At 46.0% G+C, this 17,364-nt stretch overlaps 1 protein-coding gene across 1 annotated transcript in view; it reads right to left on the bottom strand.

Moving 5' to 3' along the window:
* Positions 1-17,364, bottom strand: part of LOC144828362 (uncharacterized) — a 310,790-nt gene that overhangs the window by 50,510 nt on the left and 242,916 nt on the right. The gene's annotated exons all lie outside the window — the stretch shown is intronic.

Here is a 17,364-nt window from a genome sequence, read left to right as displayed (position 1 = left end):
ACTCACTTATTATTGGATTGCATGGAAGTTAAGGAATATTGGACGGCAGTACTCAACGACATAGATAGTTCTTTTGACACTGAGATCCCAAGATTTCCGGCTTACACCCTTCTTGGTCTCCCAAATACAATCACCTTCCCTTTGAAATCAATAAGAGGGCGCCAGATGGGCATTGCCATGTAGGCTGCATCCCAACACACCTTATCACTCTGGGGGACTAACACCAGACCTACCCACACAGGGTGGCTGCACAAGGTATGGTTTACACTGGGAATGGAACGTATCCAAGCCACACTCACACAATCAGCGGCATCATTCCAAACAGTCTGGCAAGCACTGCTTACACTTCTCTCTAAAGAATTCAACAAAATCACATGTCCTAGATATCTCCGCTTGCTACACTTGACAGAGGTCAAGACTGATCCCCCTGGGCCCGCAGAGGGAACACGCTGAGAGCGATGCGTATGCTACGATCTATATTCCGAGAATCCGGCACACTGGTTGGGAAGGGGGAAGTCTGGGGGCGGGGTACGTTTGGTTTTTCCTTTAATGGTTGTCTCTATTCAACAGGCTGTATGATGGCTTTTCGTTTATCACTGTCACCCAGGGGCCCATAAACCCCAAGAGCTACATAGTTAACCGGACGGACAAGATTGCCCGGATCGCACTTCATTCATTCTGGTGGCTTTCATATTGCTTTGTAATGCCTGTAATTTTCACTGAAACCAATAAAATAAATTTAAACATAAAATACGTGAACCCATCTCTATGCGCTCTGGAACTCCCCTGTGAGGAAGCTGGACAATGCCCCCACCACTTACAACCAAAATGTGTATGCTGACCACTGGCTCTGTGTAGGAAGTAATGTCCACAATAGTGACAACAGAGCATATCAACATAGATAGCTGAATTAAGACACAGGTTCTCAGTTTCAAAAACAGTACAATACCCCAGCTCTGAAAGCATAGGATGCACGGTTTCAACATCCCAATCATCAGAATGCAACCCCGGCACTATCACATCACCCACAGAAACCTTGAACACATATGGCATCTGCAGGGTCGCCGCAGGGCCGATAATATCGAAAGGAACTCCATCCCGAACAATCCCATCAGCCACTGGAATGGCTGGAATACTGACTAGGGTCAAGTCTACCCTCAGTCCATACAAAGAAGAATGGCAGGCCAACACCCCATTGATCAGCTCTGAAGCAGAACGCTCCGGGAGGCAGTGGCCATCGATAAACAAGAGGAAAAAAAAGTCAAAACTCCAATCCACATGGACAAAAAAACAGGGTACAGTATGATCCAGACATATATCCAAGGCAGGACTAGATAAGAGTGTTTCAACCATGAAATAAAAACACAAATCTGTGCTGGAGGCGGATGCAAAACAGAAGAACTGTATGAAGAAAAAACATCTTGATCCATATAGTACCCGGAGGTACTTAGCTGAATAACTGGAGGCTGTTATTCAATAGTATGACTCAGAAAATCCAACAGAGAAGGATCCACCCTCCGGGATCAGTATAAATGACATCAGCTGCAGAAGACGCAGTAGAAGAAACAGTCATTATTTTGGTCATGTTGTTGGGAGAGTACTCCGCCTCATCCCCCAGTCGGGGAGGAGCAGCACTGTTGGTGTTCACGGGCTGCAAAGAAATGTCTTGTGTAGGTGCACAAACACTTCATGGCATACTGTTAGATTTGGGGGTCTCTAGTTGGCACAGGTAGGTACTTGTGACAAACAGGGACCCTTGCCTCTAGTCAGGATAAGGGGATTACACTCCTAAATAACCCCCGCTCACCCCCTTGGTAGCTTGGCATGAGCAGACAGGCTTATCTCAGAGGCAGTGTGTAAAGCATTTGTGACCACATACAGTAACCCAGTGACAACACTACAGATGGACACCACACAAGGTTTTATATAAAAAAGAAGTATACTTTATATAGATTTACCACAAGACCATAAACGAAAAAAATACACAATACTGTTACTTTAAGATGGTAGTTTTAGCTTAGTTCAGCCCAGTTCTTAAGATGCGACACTTTGCGTCAATGTACCTTACGATGCGTTGCGCTTCCATGATAAGCGATGTTGCAGCGATGGGAATGCGGCAAAGTTCAGGTGCAAAGAAATAAAGACGCGAAGATCTTCCAGATGCGGCACGCTTCTCCGGGGATGCAAGTAGTTCTCAGTTTGATGCATGGACTGTAGCGGCGACACCCTTGTTCAGAAGTGCGACGGCAACAGCTCCGACGGCAGCGTGCTTCTCGTGGGATGTGAGACGCCTTCCTCGATGCGGTGCAATGCGACAGTTCCAGCGGCGACACAGGCAGCAGAGTCAGCGACACGCTTACTCTTCGTTGTGAGACGCTTCTCTTGATTCGGTGCAGTGCGACAACTCCAGCGGCGACACCCTTGTTCAGAGATGCGACAGCAGCAACAGCGACACGCTTTGTTTTTCTGGAGGCGCATGCAATCCCTCAGAAGGACCAAAAACAGCAGCAGGCACTTCCAAAAGAACACTGGGGCGCTGGAGGAGGGGGGGGGGGGGAGTCTTGTCTCTGAGACTTCAGCAGGAGGCAAGCTCTTTTCCAAGCCCATGGAGATCCTTCACAAGTTGAAAGCAAAGTAGACAAAGTTCCTTTCTCCTTCCTTTGGCAGTAAGGCAACCACTGCAGGCCAATCCCCCAAGAAGCACTTCAGCTTGGTTATAGTCTCTCCTCAGTTTCTTCAGGTTCCTCTCCTCAGTAAAGGTTTCTTCTTGCAGTCTAAAAGGGATCTTATTTTCTTGGGATCAACGTCCCACTATTTAGACCCCCAAATCCTTTGTTCTCTGAGGGGAGAGGGACTTTGCCCAGTCCAAACCAGTTCTGAAGCACTCTGTTTACCAGACTTCTCCTTTCCTTTCCTTTCTCAGGGCAGGGCAGAAATATCAGATGCCCCACATGAGGTGGAGCCAGCATTGTGGAAGGCAAGTACAGTCCTGGGGCACTTTGTAGACAGGACTCCTTCTCTTCTTTCGGTGTGCAGGGCAGAGACATCAGCCGCTCCCCAGGAGGTGGAGCCAGCATTGTGGAAGGCAGGCACAGCCCTATTCAAGATTCAGGTGCAACTCCTCCCTCCCATCTAGATGCAGATCTCTCTATTCACCACTGTGCTGACTCATCCTGTCTCTTGGAAGCCCCAGCCCTGTCACTCACAAACTCCAGACAAAGGAATTCACAACCTAGCAGAGGCACCTTGCCCTTGGACCTACCATAGGGGTGTCTGATATGAAGAAAAGGGAAGGTTTAGGGACTGGCAAGTGGGTGCACTTGCCCAGTCAGCATGACAGTACCAGACTGCACACAGGTTCTGCAATGGCAGACTGTAGACACATTTTACAAGACTGCTTCTGTGGGTGGCACAACCAGTGCTGCAAGCCCACTAGCAGCATTTGGATTTACACGCCCTGGGCACTCCTGGTGCATTGTACTAGGGTCTGACAAGTAAACCAAATAGTCAATCATGGAATAATCAATGAATACATACATTTACAATAGGGAGCACTTGCACTGTGGCACTGGACAGCAGTGGCACAGCACCCAAAGCATCTAACACCAGCAAAAATACATGAGGCAACAGCAAATATGGAAGGGAGACCCACGCCAATGGTGCCAGGTCTAACACGTACTATGTAGAATCAGCCAGATGGTGTAGTTTGACGTGCTCAATGGAGACAGAGCATTTATCTTTAGAGCCACGGTTCTTGCACCCTGTAAACCAAATTCCTTCTTCATCACCACCTTCTCTCAAACTAGATCTCCAACTAAGGAAGCCAGCCAGAAACTGTAACCTGTACGTCTGCTCTCGGAAAGGGAGAAGTAGGTAAAGATTTGATTGATTGTGTGTCACAGAACGTTTGTAGGTCCTGTAAAACAGAACAATGGTTATCTAAGTCAAAGATGGTGGCAGCTGCCACAATGTCTGGACCGTCAAGGTCTGGAACATACATCTTGATGACAAAAAATATTTTGTACAGGCTCCGTCCACCCAGAGATTGTTTATGGAAGTTATTAAGAGCTTGTTGAACCCCATAGAAATGGTTCAATCAACCACACCCAGTACCTAATACACTACCTGTTAAAATCTTTAAGTAACAGTTCATTCTTTTTTTATTACAGAATTACCCTCTGGCCCATATGAAGAAGAATGATGCACCTGTACCCCCAGGGACTTCATTGAATCATGGTATGCTTTAGAAGCGAAAGCCGACCATGGTCCGAATGGAATGCACAGCACGCATAGGTACCGTCAAAGACTTGCAAGTTTTAATAACAGTTTTAAAGTCAGTCGTGCCCTGCGGCCAAACCGAAAGGAATGCTTGTAGGAGAGAAGGAGCGGATTCTTATGGTTACCCCCACTTTTTTGCTGATGTATCTCTCTTTTCGAATTAGACTGACTGGGATACTGCTATTCAGGACCCCAGTCTATCTGCTTTCTCCTGTAAATTGATTGCATGTACTTTAGGTACACTCCAGACTGGATACAGGGATACCCTTATCAGTCCCTAGTATATGGTACACAATGTATCCAGGGCATAGGTACCCCAGAGGCCTCCCAGGGGCTGCAGCATGTATTATGCCACCCTGAGAGGCCATTCAAAATGGCACCAAAGGTCTGCTACTGCAGCCTGTGTTAGGTGGTACATGCACCCCTTACTTAGATATAGGTTACCTATATCTATTCTAAATCACTGCACATATAGATATAGGTTACCTATATCTATTCTAAATCCCTGCACATATAAACCTATCAGTCACCCCTATGGCAGGCCTTATCAATCCTGAAGGCAGGGTGCTGGGTTCTTTGTGAGAGGGTGCCCCTGCATGAGCAGAGCCCCTCAGCAGCCTTCAGAACCTATTTACCGGGGTTGTCTGTGATGCCAGCAACCATATATATTTAAGTGCATTATAACCTCGCGGTAAATGCTAAACTTTAAAACGGCTGTATAGAAACATATCGTGTTTGGTGTCAGACACCTTGGAATCATACTGGCAGGGGAGATAGGATTCTGTCCTTCTAGAGGGACTCATGTGAAACACCGGTCCACACTGTACCAGCTTCCTCGACCTGGGCATCATAAAATGGATGCTGCCAGCCACAGACACGAGTCTGCCCTCCTGCTGCTGAGCCAAGCTCCAGCAGAGGAAGGCCTGACAATAGGTTTCCTGTCACAGGGAGGTGTGACCACCTCCCAGACAGGTTATAGTATATTGGGGCTGGGTGAATACACTCTGACAGTGCCAGAAAGTCTGCACTGCAGGCACATTTGGTGTCCCTGTGCATAGTCCAGCTCAAATTGGTTGCAGGAGCCATTTGCTCCAGCTCTGGCACAAAACTGGACAAAGGACATGGGTGTAGCCACTCCTCTGTCCTGACCCTCCCATAGGTGGGTCCCCAGAGTTTGTCCAACCCCTTCCTTGGGTATAAAGTAGGAACCATGACTACAGAACTTTATATTTTACCTGGACTAAACTCTACAAGCAGAAACCAAGTACTTTGACGACCTACACTTTGCTGGACGACAGTAGAATCTCCCTTGGAGTAAAGGAGGCACTCCTCTGCAGCAGCAGGCACCTTAACGCATCTGACTGGTTTGCATCTCCCGAGCTTCTGAGGACTCTGAAGATTTCTACAACACAGGAGGTGGGTTCCCGAGCGTCTCTGAGGTCGATCTGCTCTCTCAGCAATTCTGAGACCAGTATACCCTTGTGGGGAACGTGCAACCCGAATCCCTGTGCACTGTGTACTTTTCCAGCAGCTTATGCTTTTTGGCGATCCCCAAGACTGTGATTTGGGCTATGTGTAGCCCTGACCTTGAGCAGTATTTCCACCGAAGATTTCCAGTCTACACTCAAGTGTTCCGTGGGCTGGTATTTCGTGATTTAGCTCGAGGTCCCTTCGCGACCACTGGTCCGTTGGCCTGTGGGTCCCTGTGAAGGTAACTTTGACTTCCTTGGGGTTTCCTGGTTGCTCCAGACGTGTCCTGACTTTCCACAGCTTGGAGAGTCCCCAGAATCTTGCTGGTCCTCACCATAACTATTTTCCTCTGCCGGCGTGGGTTGCCGTGGCCAAGGCTTGTGGTGTTCAATCCGGACACTGACCCCCCCAGCACTCGACATCCTTCATGGGACAACTCACCTCCGGGCTTTTCTCTTTGTCGATGTCTCCTGGTCCCTGTGTCTGCAGAGTCAAGCATCCTATGTTCTCACCTGAAGCACCCGACAGGTGTGCATGGTCTACCGAGCCCCTAGTCACTCTGAAGTGACTCAGACTCTGTGCCCTCTGCTTTCCGGTTCTTCTCACCTCAGATCCAGGCTTAAATTCCACCGGACACTTTTCATCTTCCCGGCAGCAGCACTTCTTCACATCACGCCATTGAAAAGGACGAGGGTTTTCCCACACCACTTGACCCGTATGCACCCGGCTCCTCTGGGATAGGTAACACGGGTACCTCGGTACTCACAAGGGTGCTGGCCTTAGAACCTTCTATGTTCCAAAGGGTTTGCTTTAAGTCCTCTCCGAAGTGTCCTTAAACTGTAATTTTCCAACTATGATTTTCCCAGAGAGTTGTACGGAGTTCGTGTCTGTGTTCTTACACCGCACCCTTCCTCGTGGGTTCCCTGTGTCACTCCATTGGGTGGTTCCTTGGGGTCCCAGTGATTTTACGAGCTTTAGGCACTGTGGCAAGTCAAGTCATTGTAGTTATACCATTATTAAAGTATATGGTTCGGTCTCCCCATGGAGCCCGCTGTGTATTGTGATATTTACTATCATTACATTGATTCAGTATTGTGTGCCATGTGCTTTAATCTGGTAAAGAGGTTAGTAGAGAGTGGTTAGTAATACATATATATATTGTATATAATACTTCTGTGGTTCTCCTTTCATTTGGTCATTCAGGAGGTTCTGATCTGGTAAAACAAGCTGTTTTACATTCCTTCGAGACTTAGCCAGAAGGCTGCTCTCCACAGCTACTACTAGGATAGCTTTCTATAGAGGTTGTCTTTAACCTAATCATCAATACGCTTTGTTTGGACTGGTACAAGGTATCCACTTTAATTAGTGGACAGCATATACCAGGCCAACTTCTCACAATGCTATCAAGACAGAGAAATGAGAGGTTCATCAGTGCAACACAGCCAAAATACATTTAAAAACAGGACATGAACTCAGTGGACCACAATGATCCAGGTAAATACAGCCAGAAGGCTTGTTTGTAATCAAGACCTGTGTCTGCGGATGATGAACCACGGTGGAGCTTTTAATCAGTTGACAGATGTCACAACACAGGACATATTGTTTGGCCTGTTGGTATAAGCCCTGCCACCAATACTGTTACTATAGCAGTAATATTTTCACTGCCACTGCCGCATGCACAGTAGCAACACCTTCAAGTGCAGCCACAGCTTAAGCGTGTCTGAGTTAGGAATCAAATGATCGCTAACCCAGGAATAGCAGCAAAAGGAACATTCTGGTTATTTAAATAATAAATGTATTAATAAGGAAACCCTTTGGTAAAGAGGTGCCTTTTATTAGTGCATCAAGTAGGGATCATCGTCCGTCAATTAGATATCATCTACATAGGACGGAGCATCAGGGTCAATAACATGAAGGATCAACACAATGTGTGTCGCAAACAACCCTGGGCTGTTCTTATAGCCCATAGAAAGTCATAGATAGCGCGTCTGAAAACCCAGTGAGCTAAACGTGGACTAGTCTTGGCCCTCCATTTTGAAATGTCCATGGCAGTTTTGTATTTTGTATTTTATACGGACTACATTATTAATGAGTGCTGTACTGTGTGCGTTTTTCACTGTGAATGTGAGTCTATGACTATTCAAATGTCGCTAATGTAAAACAATTTAATAGGAAGGCATCCAGCTTTAAAACAAGAAAAAGAGGATTATCCATCTGAGAGACACAGGGTTCATTTTTCCCCTGGTACTCCAATTAGGAGAGAATTTAAGTTAAAGGTGCCTTAGTGTCCTTTTTAATTGGATATCGCAGTTGTGCATGTGAGGTGGACCATATATGACTAGTATGATAAAGGGAATCCTTATCCCAACCCACATTATTACAAAAAAAGTAAAGGAGCCAATGCAAGGACCTATTCAGAAGCATAAGCTTGTTTGACTTTGTCAAGGAAAAGGTGAGGAAAGGAAGGAAGAATAACATACTTCCGTTTGGGAAGGATGCAAGTACAAATGATTGGGGCCCATACACATCCGCCAAGAGAACGACATAAGACGTAGCAACATTTTCCCAGAATGTTGCTTTAATGGTGCACTGAATGTCACCATTAATTTGAATATCTAAGTGATATAATCTGTCTGCAGGGCCTACAGGTGTCAGTTGCTTTCGCTTCCAGAAACTCCTGAAGATTCCAGATTACTATGGTGACTTCTGCCGTGCTGTGGAGGAGAGTCACCACCCAAATCCTGTTCAGGAGGAGGGTTCTCACGGTCTGTGGCATATCTAGCAGTTAAAGCAACTACTTTCTTTTTCTGAAATGGGGCTTTATATTGAGGAGTCTTGTTTTCCTTTCTCTTCATGTCAGAAGAGTATTGTGTATCCCTTATCGGTTGTATGTACTGTTCTTGTCCGTGATAAGATGCGCCACCTCTCTAGTACTGCTGGTCAGACAGTTCCTGAAAGGAACGAGAACGTGTATCAGGTACCTGATACCTGCCTGGAGTCTTGATTTTAGTGCGATCACGAAAATTGTACATCTCTCAGAGTACTCCTGTGGTGGAGAACCTCTGCTAGGTTTACCTTTGTTTCTGATCAGATTCATCCCACAATTTTTTTTTTGCAAACTCACTGGCTGATCTGGCATACCTGTCAGTACTAGACTTGCCAAGAGGTGGTACAGAAGGTCTCTGTCCCAAATTATTGCGTCTTAGCGATATATGTACATTAGCAATAATTTTAGGCAACTCACGTTCGTGGTCGCCAACTGCCACAGCGGTAAGTCGCTTGCATATAGCCAGAGACACTACTTCACCTTTAACGTTAGAAATAATTATTTCGGAGACTAAGGGAAAATTACCAATTAGTTTCATCGCCAAATCTAGGGCAGGACCTGCCCCACGTTCATTCTGTATCTTTTTGAGGATGTTTGGTAAAACGTACATCGAAGGAGTGCCATGACAAAGAGCATAGACTGCGGCAAAAATAGTCCCCTATTAGTGGGGCTTTTGCCCATAACTGAATGATCAATTACAGTGTATTAGTAGGCGCTGCAGGAAACTGACCTTGTGATTGCAGGCCACAGCTGGCTGGACTAGCTAATAATGTACGGAAAATAAATTGAGTTAGATGTCTATATAAGACGACCAGAACATTGTACACGCCACAGGTATGCACAAGATTTAGATTACGTAAATCTGGATTTGCTGTATACCGGTTTTACCAATTAATGCTGGCCAAGTAGCCCCCTCATTGCCGAGAAACCAATTCAAACTGGCCCAGGCACATGATGAGGGGCACCATTAAACAATGTCTGGTGATCCCAGACGATAAGAGGAATTTCAACAAGTGCATATGATCTATATGCAGCAGGTGTTAGTGTTAGCATCAACAGCTGAAAATATGCCTAAAAAAAAAACTTCACTGCAGAAGGATGTGTCCTCTTCTACTACAAAGATTATTGGAGCTCTCACATTAGGGACCGCATGTTGTGCTAAATGTGGACAGCCCGTTGGTTGGCAGTAGGCTGTAAAATAAATAATTTGCACCATAAGTACTTAACAAAGGATTCAAAGTCTAACACAAACTGGGTTCTAACCTTTTAATATTCAAGCTTGAAAAACCATCAGAACTAAGTGATCCCTAAAAACTGTGGAGGATTAATCCCTAACACCGGTAAAAGGTGTGAGGATATTGTGGACAAGCACAAGCACTACTTATGGTTCCCGCAAATAAGTACCTGACCAAAACATTGACGGCGCCATGTTGCATGGATTCTGCTCAGGAACAGAACTATGCTTGGAACCATACAACATCAGCATGTATGGACTGGGTCACCACACAACCTCAGTAACTCTGAGCCCAAGTCCAACAAGCTATACTGCCTCACTTGCCCTCCTAACCTTTTCAGAGAAACTAGTGAGTTGGCACCCAAGAACACACCACTTAACTCTTTTTTAAGAATCACTAACAGGACCCTTTTGCTCTCACTCGTAGTTGTCCGCAATGAGATGAACAAGAGACACAATGAAAGTTTAAAATATTAATGTATAATGTCACTCTCTAAGATGCAGCCTTTGTGCCACATTTTGAGAATAAATGCATACCAAAAATATCATTAGCATGGTTAACAAGTCATAAACCATAAAAAGCCCTGTCATTTTACATGACAGGTACACCTACCCCGCCCCCTTTCTACCGAAGCTAAATGATGATATATTACAGATCTCTGGGATTAGTGGCGGACCCCGTATGGCATACATGGGTAGAGGTTCTTCATCGCAGCTTGTGCAGCTCTCTTGCTTCAGAACCTTCGCTCAGTGTGTTTTTTTCAGAGCCCCTATCCCCAGTTATATGACAAGATATGTGTACTCACAAACAGCAGAGACTGACCAAAGAGAATAACAAGGGCATTCTTGCTTGACCTTACCTAGTGTGTTTAGACTGAATCCCAGGAAAAAAATAAAATACGAAAACATGTGCAGGTTCTGTTTGACAATAGAGTGTGGCACAAAAGAGGGCTTAATATGTAGTAACGTGCAAAATGAAAGCGGCCTACAACATGCACAGTTGTTAACATAGGTGAAACAACAATGGGCTATGCAAGATCAGACGACAGTCGCTTCCCCTTTCAAGCTCAACTTCTGGGCTAACACCCCCACTGGCCACCCGGCCAGAAGATCAAACCTCTTCCCCCGGCAGGTCATTTCTCCTCTTCCTGAGAGTTGTTCTCACCTCTTCCCAGAGGGCAGCCGGCCGTCTCTAGGACAGCAGTTGTGTGCAACCAAAGACGGTTATTGTAAAGTTTTGGGCAACAAAGTGACCTCTTTCTAAAAATTGCCATTTAGAAAATAGTTACATTAAACTCAACTTGCGCATCAGGTTAGATTTAATGCAATGATTCTTTTGAAACCTTTTAAAGTTTCAACATTAAAAGTCCCATTTGGAAGTTAGCAAAACCGAGTTGTCCGTGTGTAACTCCATACTAACCAATGGGGCTACTTGTCATACTACAGTGAAAATGACAATGCAGGGTTTTTGCTGTCAGAAAATGTAAAACATAGCTGATATCCTTCTCTTTAATATAATGCACCCTGCCTTTGAGGCTTGTTAGACCTACATTAGGTGTGCCTTACAATATTAACAAGCATTTGCAATGCAAGAGGTCTCGCATTTACGTGAGTTTGAGCTATTAACATTGCCAAATAACAATGCCTTTTATTTTTGTTTTCATTTTAAAAACATAAATAAAAGGCATTGTCACTAAAATACCAATAACTTAAACTCGCGTAACTGCGAGACCTATTGCATTGCAAATGCTTGTTATATATTCCTGCTGGCTATCCTGCCTCATGCTGAGGTGATCACTGCAGTTAATTTTACATAGTGTGGCGACTAACAACTTTTTTTGATGTAATCACTATTACACAACAAATTAGCTTAGTAGCTGAGGAAGATTTTTATTGATCATAAGTAGTTCTCATAACAGAGAAGGTCGGAGACCCCTGATTCAGACTGATCTTGTGGAGGGCAAACCGCAGACATCCTGGTAAGAAAATTATACTCGCTCAGTGCATCAAGAAAGGACTGCCACATTTCAAACGCGGCCCGCAGAGCATAATGCTTTTTAGTCTACATAGGCGTGTTAGCCTATGTAGGGGCATAAGAAGTCTTTACAATGCACCAAATGACCCCCAAATCTCCATCCCAGTCCCACATTAAGCTCAGGCATTCGCTATCACTGCAGTTCGCTGTTAGTACATTTCATCCAACATCCGTTTTTACAGCAACCCCATACGCCATCACTTTAAAAGTTCTACAACCCCCACTGGTCCTGGTTCCCCTAGCTGATCATTTCATCCCAGGCTCAAGATCTCCACTCAAAATGTCTGCTATTGCGAGTGATGCTCACAGGAAGGGCATGTTTTCATAAACAGGAAGCAGATATTTATTTCTGACCACCATTTGACTGTGGAACTTGTCTGGAGCCCTCTGTTCAAATCCGCAAAGCGGACGTGTATTTCTGACCCTTATGTGACGCTGTGACTGCGAAGGCCACCGTCGGCGTCAGCACCAGCATGAAGTCCTCACGCCTGGCGGTGACTCACAGGAGATGCCACGCAGGAGGTGCTAACTCTGCAGATTCACACGCTTTCAGCAGGGAGCTGGGATCGCCCACTCCCTCATTTTGCTGCAGATCTTGTGTGGGGCGTACAGCCCAGTGTCCCCTGCTTCGAACTGGGAACATGCACAGTCGTACGGTCCTCAGACTGGATGTGGCAGGCTAGATTTGCTCCAATACTTTTATTGAACCACCATGAAAGGATAACCCAAGCGCAGATTGGCCTGGAAGTTGTTAGGCTTCTGAGTCCTCACCTCGAACAACGACCTTGCTACAGGCACAACTGGGTCTTCCAAGTCACTCCTGCCACCTCCTGCTAGGAGAGACCAAACTGAGAGGACCATCTGGCCCTGCTAGCCAGGCAGCCCGGGCATTTTAGTATCCCTTCCAGCCCTACAGCGTCGATTCTGTGATGCATGCTGCACTGCCCTGAGGCACATCTTCACTGCAAAGAGGAGGCCCTATGCGTGCTGGAACTGAGGAATGGGATGGCAAAACCAATGTCAAGTCCTGAAGCCCCTGAAACATTCCTCCCATTCCTCTGCTGTGGCTCTTCTTGTGTATTCAGAGACACAAAATCAGAGCTCCAGATGCTTTCACCACATCATTAAGTGCCATAAAACTAGAGAAGGGTACATTAAGGACAGAGGAAAAAGCAGGATGAAGCTGGAGTGACAGTGGGTAAAGGACTGAGTGGGGAACGGGCATCAAGGAATTTGTGGGGTTGTGAGGATAAAGGACACAGAAGGAAAAGAGGAGCGAGAGGAGAGAGAGAAAACGGGGTGAAGCAAAGGGGAAAGGGTGGCAAAGAGAACAACAAAGGCAAGACACAGGTAGAGAGAAAGTACTAGGGAGCAGATAGAAGGAAAAAGGGTGGGAGAGATGTCCAAAAAGTGGAGGTGGAAGAATAAGTAAGTGGGCAGATAGGAGGAAAAGAGGATCAGATGACACAAAATGAAGAAGTGGAAAAAGGAACAAGAGGCAAAAGAAGCCAAGGGGTAAAAGAAGCTTAAGGGCTTGGACAGATGTAGAGATGGGGAAATAGAGAATGGTCATAAGAGGTAGAGAAGGGCCAAGTGGGCGCAGCTATGGCTAACAGTGGCTGGGTGACCAGCAGGGCATAGGGGAGGACAAAAGGGTGGATAAGAAGGAAAAAAGGCGAGAGAAGAGACAACATAAGCAGAAAGACTGCAAGGAATAGAGGAGGACGCGGAGATTGGAAGAACGTGAGACACCAAGAAATGGTTTAGAGCAAACGTTACATAAGAAGAGAAGGGAAACCACGGGCAGAAAAAGCAAACAAGAGCCCCTGCCCAATCCCCGAGATCCGAGAGTGATTATTCCATGCCACTTTGTGGATAAACCAGAGATCACAGATTCAAAGCATCTAACATCAGAGCAGGAGCCAACCGCGAGAGCGAAGGCCAAGAGCCCGCGAAAAACGCAGCTGTCACTCACTCACTTTCACTCTCATAGGCACAAGGATTTCACACATATACACACACTTTTCAGTCATATATGGGGTTCACACACACACACACACACACAGATCACTCACACGGGTGAATGGTTGTTTCACACAAGGATGCCGTTTACTTTGCACGCAGTCGACTTGTGCACATAAGCACTGTTCACTCACATTCAGGCCTAACAGTTCGCGCTGCACACGTTTCACTCACAGTGACGCACGCTGATGCGCACAGATCAGCACTTGGGTGTACAAACAGGCACGCTGTTTACTCACACCACGGCACGCGGTTCTCACACGCACACTCGGATTTCATCCCGCTCTGTTCATCTTGCATAGTATATCACAATCGTGCAGTTGCCAAACGCAGCCGTTTACTAGCCCAGATTACAGGCATACATTATTTAGTTTGTTTACCAAACTTCGTATGTGTGAGAATCTTATATTTTTTGCACATGACAGGAACCCCAAACACTGAGGGTCCAGTCCACGCAAACAGTTCATATGTGCTTCCCTCCCCCACCTCCAAGCAATAGAGCAGCAGGAGGAACAACTGCCCGGGGCAGGAAGTGACAGCCGTTGCTGGCCTCGTAGCTCTAGGGAGCAGTCAGATCTCTTCATCTGTACCGCGAGAGAGATCAGATTCCAGGCGCTCTGAACTCCTCCACAGCCCCTGTCCGGACGCCTTCTGCAGAGAGCGCAAGGGACGGGGCACGTGCGGAGCAGGAATCAAAGGCACACTTCCAGAGTCATTTTTTCCCCACAACAGGTGTGCTTATCAACACAAATGTAGCCCCTAGCTCAGGACAATACACCATCATTCATTCAATACAGTTATTTATTGTGGCGCAAGCCCTTCTGTTCGCTGTAATCATTCGGGCTTGGGCTTTGAAACAGCCGAGCGGGAGAGGTGTGTGAGCAGAACTACCTCTCAGGTTACAGAGATTTTACAGGCTCAAAACAAGAAAAGCACAGAACAGTTAGCTGTGACTTTACATGCTCTTGTCTCAGATATATTCATAGTATAGTTCACATAGTATTAGTCCATTCGACAACAAGGCCAGCCTTGAACCTCAAGCTTCAAAAAACCCTTTACGCTACACAGCTCTTGAAAGTTCAGGCCTCAAACAACAGATCTCTTGTTGCCCTCGGAAAACAGGAATCAAGCAAAGGATTCTGTAGCAGGATTATAACCCAGGATACATAGATACCACAGGTCAAGATGAGGCCTCCGACTGCAGTCCTGTGGCCTTGGAATACAAATTCTTTAGCCTTCACAGGCTGCCACTAGGAAGCATGTCCATCTCTACATGCAAGTTTCATCCGTTTTACAGGAGCAGGTTGCAGGCAGCAGGCTTTCGAGAATAACCCACCATTTGCTGCCCTGAGAGCGATGCAGGGGTATGAAAAGCAGGGGCTTTCAACATGATTCTGTTTCTCAACAAATTTTGCTTATTGGAAAACAGCCTCATTCATATCAGGCCCAAATATATACCAACCGTTAGAGAGAATCGTACAACTTAAGAGAATACATTTGCCCTCACATATTTCCCTTTGGCCTACAACGGCCAATACCCTCATGTGGTCTCTCCCAACAATGCACTTGAATTGGCACATGACCCTTAAGTTTCCAACTTCCATGCCCCAGGAACACACCCAGACGATACAATGTCTTTGCATTCTGAGATCAGGGCATAAACAAACAGGATTCCAAGTACCAGAATGAAAGAAGAACAAACCTGCTGGGACAGGCGATTCAGACTGCCAACAGGAACATTTAGCGCTCTGTTGCTGTCTGCACTGAAGTCACATCTCTGACAGCAGTGAGGTCTTGCTAATTGACGAGGTCCCCCCCTCCCCTCCACCCCCAGCCGCTTCAAGGAGACCGCACACCCCGAGGTCCAGGTCAATAAAAAGACAAGTGACTAGCAAGGAGCGCACGTGAGCCGCCCGCAGACAATGCCGCCTTAGTCGCTGAGAAGAACTGAGATCTGTGTCTGAAAGGGGCACTGTGCTTCCACAGAAAAATAACATCCTCGGACTCAATAGGGGCTTAGCCGCAGGGTGAGCAAGGAGGCTTGGAAGTCGGATGCGAGCTGACAGTTCTCCCACACTGCTCCCCCCGTTTCCCCCTTAAGTGTGTTCCATCTTAAATCTCACCCACCCCTTTGTGTTTTAGATCCGGGAGACTGAGGTAATTGCTAAAATCTTATATTTCCCCTGCAGCTTGATGTAATGATGGATACATTGATGGGAACTCCCAAAATTGACACTCCATCCCATGGAGTTACACGTTCAAACATGAGCTCAGGTTCCCCCGCAGAGATACTCACATTTCTTCTCTACACACCTCAGCTTTATTGCATGTTTTGTTTGAAGGAAACCGGGAATAGATGAGAGTTCTTAAAATCGGCATCATACATGAGTCAGTCAGCGGTGGAAAGTGCATTAAAAGTATGGGAACTGTGATGCTGCGCATAATGGGGGCTGGGTGAGTGAGTGAGGGGGCGGGGTCTTTCCTAAAAAAATACAAGCGTCAATGAAGAAGAAAAAAAAACACGCCCGCGAGTAGCACATGTTTTCAATTATCGCGCCTGTGTCTGGGCACGATAACTGAAAACATATGGCCTTTGGTGCGCGTAACAGACACCAATAGGCCATGGGCAGGGGAATGGGCCTGCCTTTGGCCTATTGCGTGCTTTGTTGAGACCAAACATGCATTCAAAGCCCAATTACTGACCCCAAAACAGAAAACGCACGCACCAGCGTGTGCGATTCCAGGGTCCATTTCTGAACCACAGACAAAAGGACTCTCACCTGCGCGAGCACTGCTGCTCAGTGCAACGCAGGTCGCGAGACCTAACAAGGAGGGTTCTGGCTTTGCCACAGGTTGAAATGGCACAGTCGGGTTAACAGTTTTAGAGCTGCTCTGCTGGCCTGCAATGGCAGTGTGTGAGAGATGATACACCTGGTCACACTCGCAGTAGCACAAAAAGTGTTGCAGTCCATGAGGAACACAATGTATAGACCCCTGGTACATTGGGTGCTATACATTAAAGAACAATGTATTAGTAAATCTATGCCAATTGTAGATATGCCAATCAAACACACATTTTTAAGTGTCAGGGTACATGCACAAAGGCCTGGGTCCACAGGAACTACAAAGTCATTCACAGCACTAAATCCAGCAATAGCAGGGCAAAAAGTGTATGGGGGAAAGCCTTCAGAAAAGAGTCTCTCCTCACACTTATCTACATAATTAAGTATTGCTTTTGTCTTTTTTCTACATACAATCAAAAAGTATAGTGTCATCTACTCATGAAATAAGTCTACAAAAACAAGGATAATAAATAGCATATTACGGATCTTCATGCGCCATGATGTTTTCTTATGAGAATTAGTTATAAATATTTTCTCAAGTCAGTTACATTGCATTGAGGCTTTACATTGAATTTTGTCACAGTAAGAAAAGTTTTAATCTTGCTTTGTTGTTCCAAATGGTGTGTTATTGCACATTTATATTCACAGCTGTGTG

The sequence above is a fragment of the Lissotriton helveticus genome, chromosome 4_1, assembly GCF_964261635.1.
Source record: "Lissotriton helveticus chromosome 4_1, aLisHel1.1, whole genome shotgun sequence".
NCBI classification, from domain to species: Eukaryota; Metazoa; Chordata; class Amphibia; order Caudata; family Salamandridae; genus Lissotriton; species Lissotriton helveticus.
The sequence above is the reverse complement of the archived record's forward strand: the minus strand, read 5'-3'. Positions and strand labels throughout refer to the sequence as shown.